At 40.2% G+C, this 5,000-nt stretch overlaps 1 protein-coding gene across 1 annotated transcript in view; it reads left to right on the top strand.

The window, feature by feature from the left end:
- LOC138008381 (uromodulin-like) overlaps positions 1–5,000 on the top strand; it is a 21,514-nt gene that overhangs the window by 412 nt on the left and 16,102 nt on the right. The gene's annotated exons all lie outside the window — the stretch shown is intronic.

Genomic DNA, 5,000 nt, shown 5'->3' with positions numbered 1-5,000 from the left:
ACACGACTTAAGAACTTTAATTACGTTCTAATTCGCTTCGCTCAAACGAACGTAAAACATTTTACCCTTAAATTCCCGTAATACAAACAAATACCACGAGAAATATGGTAGGATGCGCAAGCGTATCCAAAACAGTTTATTATAAGATAGAAATTACAAAAAGAAATTGTTACTGCACTTTTTTTTTTTTTTTTTTACAACTCTTTAGATACTACTGTATGCAGAAACTAATCTACGCTCCATAATACGTTACAAACCTAAATACTTAGTTACATGCAACCTGTTTTCAAGGCTTTCTTCAACATACATATCCTTGGCAGAATCAGATTTCCACCTACCAGGAATTTTAAGTAGTCTTTCTGGAATCGAATTCCTACTATGGCGTACGGCAGCTGTAATGCCACCGGATCTTTAACTATGAAGACCATAAACATTAGGGTTGTATAGCCCAGCTGACTTAAGGTATCCCTTAAGATATCTCTACAGGTAGTATAAGAAATCTTTCCGCTCCTCAGGGTATAGCTAGAAGTACTACGGTGAAAAACAATTGGTCTAAATAAAGGGGAGGACTGTCTAAGTCAATACCAGATAAATCTAAATAACGTTGTAAAACACCAACAGGACAGTACTTAGATCCAGATGCACTAATATAGACGAAATTCCCTTCCCTATAAACATCTGTCTTACTACGAGGCACAAAAATTCTTATATAATCGCTGTGAAATTCGATATGCTCCGGAACGATATTGCATAATTCGTCATAACGAAAAAACCCTGCGAAGGCTAAAGAGCACAACGCAGCAATACGGAGATTCTTTAAATTAGCATCTTTCCTGTTATGAATATCTAAAATACGCCTTATAATTTCTGTGGAAATAGGCTTCTTTTTCATAACTGGCTATGACTTCTGGCGTTTAGCGGATTCGACGACATTTCTGCAAAATTCGCTATCTAAAGGATTACGATCCAAACTAGGGACAAAAGAATGTAACCATTTAAGGGCCGCATGGGCTAAAATTACTGAGGAGCTAGAAGCGGAAGACTGCTGAACTTCAAACAAATATAGAGAAACAACACTAAGAGGAAAAGGTAACTGCATGTTGAACTGTCTACTTTTAGACCAGTCCAAGAACTTTCTGATAACACGAACGTAAGCTTTAGTGGTCGAATCCGACCTGGACTTCAACATAACATTTAGCACTTCATAAACGTTGATTGAAGAAAACTGTTGAAAGCCTTTCCAAGAATTATTTGATAGCATAATCTGTAAAGACAAGAACAAAACATACATACTAGAAGAACAAAAGAAAGACAGAACATCCTTTAATAACCGTACAAAAATCAGTCATTGATGAGGCCAGTGCCACGTAAGACGTTAAATGATCGTATGGGCCAGTGCCGCGTAGATCAACAACCATTGATTAGGCCAGTGCCACATAAATCAACTATACTCCTATTAGGACAGCACCATATGAAATGACAGACCAAACATTAGGCCAGTGCCTTACAAATAAACGGCATACTGCCTTGGCCAGCGCCAACAACTGAAAAAACATAGGCTAGTAGACACACCGTCCAATAAATTAATCAGTAAATTTTAGTCTGACGGCCTTCTGAGATTTAAGATAATGTAATACGCGTGGGATGATATCAACTGGATGGACTACTAAGCAATTTTCCCCTCGAAGAGACTGAAAGAAAAATCAACACCCGAGGAATTGGGATTCCAAAACCTCGAGAAATACCTGGGAATCTTGCGGTTATAATAATTTGCAAAGCAATCTACACTATGCGGACCCCACAAGCCATCGAGAAAAAGAAAAAATTCTTCAGTAATTTGCCAATCATCAGTATCAATTAAACGACTTATATAAACAGCTTGTTGATTCGAAGTGCGAGGGATCCACTGTACATCTAAATGAATTCCCGATCGGATACAAATATGAAAAATCCCTCTGGCCATTTGTGCAAACCTAATTTCATGCTGCCCACTTCAACAATCTGAGCAGCTACTTGGCTATCCGTAAACCACTTAACATGTGATCCAACACTGAGGCAAATGATTGCAAAGAAACTCAATAACAGACAGTTCTCTCCACATTGAACTTTGACCTCTCTCGTTCTCCGACCACGTTTTGTGGCACACAAAATCATTGTTAAAATCAGTAATTGCTCCACCTCCGGTGGAACTGGCGTCAGAATACACAAAATAACTTGGTACCTTACTTACAAAGCAATACCTAGTGTTGATATTAACCATACTTTCCTTCCAAAAATACAGTTCTTCCTTGCAGTAATCGTCAAGAAGGGATATAGAATCCCAATTATCCCTGCACGCGGTGAACAAGACACAATGTCTGGTCATTATCCTGCCAATGTTACCAACTACAGGCCAGGTAGAGATAACTTGACCTGTGAAGGAAGACAACTCTCTCGCGGTAACTTTGAAATCGGCTTCAATAATATGATCAATTGAGTTAATGATCTTAACAATTCTCCTTTCCACAATTTAAAAGTACCTAATGTAGCATTCCAGGTAATACCCAGCCAGTCCAATACTTGGGTGGGTTCCCATACCGATTTATCTTCATTGACAACAAAACCTGCGTTGCACAAATCCGCCCTTACAGCCCGGGCCTTAATGAGACAACTTTCTCTATCCTGAACAATCGCCCAACCATCATCCAAGAAGATGGCTTTACAAAGACCCTGTACTCTCCAATAACTTTTTTTTTTTTTTTTTAAGGCTTCAAAACCTTAGTAAAAACCCAAGGGGCAGAGGACAGACCGAACGGGACCACAGAAAAAACAAAATATTTCCTTAATGGAATCGGGCGCACGCCATGAAAACCCCAGAAAAGTTTGGTGCTCTTGTGCAATGTCTACATGATGGTAACCACTTTTTAAATCGAAGGAAAACATGAACCCATCCTTCACAAAATAAGACATAGCAATTTTCCAGTCCTCTTACTTAACACTTTGCTTAATTAATGACTTGTTGACATGACGCAAATCGAGAATAAGCTCTTCTTACCGCATGGTTGTTCAGAAACTGACAAAGGATTTACAACAAAAGGCTGCTCATTAACCAAACGCACCCGGTCTGAATTAAGGAGCTCAAGAACAGCTTGATCCACAAAAACAGCATAAATACAAGCCGACTTATTATTTTTCAGTTTTACGGCCAACGGAAAACTAATGAATGGCAGTCTGTAGCCATTTTCAATAATAGACAAAATGAAATCCGGAGCACCTATAGATCTGCAGAAAACTAAATTATTCTTCAGATTACCCTTAACACGTAATGAATGTCAGCTTTCAAGTTCGTAATCCTGTGTAAACTGATGTACCTGCGCCAAGGCATCATCATTGCTTTTGTTGAGCTGATTGGCCTGAGGTTGGCTTGTTGTAGGAGATTCCAGGGAAAGAATTGTAGCTAAGGGGCTGGTAACTTCCCGGCCAGAACAAGGATTGGCAGTCCTTAGCCCAGTGTCCAAATTTGCCGCATTTGAAACAGCGGAAGAAGTCGCCAAAAGCGTCTCTACGGCCTGAAAGATAAAGGCAATGACGAAACCTGTAGTAAACGGGAGGTGGGGGGGGAAGGCTTAAAGCAGAAAGATGAATAAACTGTATGGAACCGCAAGCGGGAATGGTACTCAAGAGACAGCGGAGGGTATAAATACTAATAACTGGCCAATCCTAACATACATGAAAAACAGAATGCACAATAGTGGGTGCGGCAGGTGTGAAATGAAAACACCGCAACTAATTACTTGGAATACCAGCGGAAAATATATTTACGTTCTAATTCGCTTCGCTCAAACGAACGTAAAACATTTTACCCTTAAATTCCCGTAATACAAACAAATACCACGAGAAATATGGTAGGATGCGCAAGCGTATCCAAAACACCCATGAACATACAAAGTATAGAGGAGACTCTTTATCTTATACCACGAAAAAGTTGATTATCAGTGCCCAAAGCAATTCTTGGTTTCTTTCCACGATCACTGGAGAGTTGTTCTTTTTGGCGTCTCTTGCGACTCGCAGCTTCCCTTGCCTTCTTAAGACGTTTTTCATCTTCGGAGCCGGATGCAAGTTCGTCTGACTCGTACTCGGCTACGACCTGCCAGCCGTCCATGCTTTTATCAGCGATTTTTATCAGCTTCTGCCGCTTTCGAATACGTTGCCTGCCTTCTTGGGAAAGCTTCTTGATTTGCAACAACTTTGGCTCGATGCTTTCGCTCTCGGTTTCAATACTTTCCAAAATGGTATCCAGCTCGGCATTAAGCTCAAATTGTTTCTGGTTTCCTTTGAACTTTAGCTGCACAACTTCTTTATCTAACTTACTTCTATGCTCGATTTGCTTTCCTTTGTCTTCTAATTTTTTCTCAAGAAAATCTTTGAACATGGAAAAGACTTGATCAACGGCTGCTGAGTTGCCTCCACTGTCACCCGAAGACGTTTGGAATACTTCAGCCGAAACGGACGAACCTTCGCTCTGTATCTGGTCGTTGGGCATCACACGAATAGATGGGCTTAAAGCAGAAAGATGAATAAACTGTATGGAACCGCAAGCGTGAATGGTACTCAAGAGACAGCGGAGGGTATAAATACTAATAACTGGCCAATCCTAACATACATGAAAAACAGAATGCACAATAGTGGGTGCGGCAGGTGTGAAATGAAAACACCGCAACTAATTACTTGGAATACCAGCGGAAAATATATGAACCCCGAATTACAGGAAACGCAACCGTAGAATATCCAGAGTTTAAAACTAACCACTAACCACTAACCAGCGTTATATACCCTGGAAACCAGGCTTAATTCGAAAAACCGGTTCTGGCTGACAATCACTCGAGGCCAGTATAAATGAAGGCAAGAGTGTCGAAACGTTTCTTTAAATTGTAGTTTAAGCCCCATTCCCAAGTCTCTAAACTAGCGCTGGGTCATGAACTACGTCTGAAACATGTATTTTGTTTTTTTCGTTTTGGTTA

This window comes from Montipora foliosa, chromosome 6 (assembly GCF_036669935.1).
Source record: "Montipora foliosa isolate CH-2021 chromosome 6, ASM3666993v2, whole genome shotgun sequence".
Lineage (NCBI taxonomy): Eukaryota > Metazoa > Cnidaria > Anthozoa > Scleractinia > Acroporidae > Montipora > Montipora foliosa.
The sequence above is the reverse complement of the archived record's forward strand: the minus strand, read 5'-3'. Positions and strand labels throughout refer to the sequence as shown.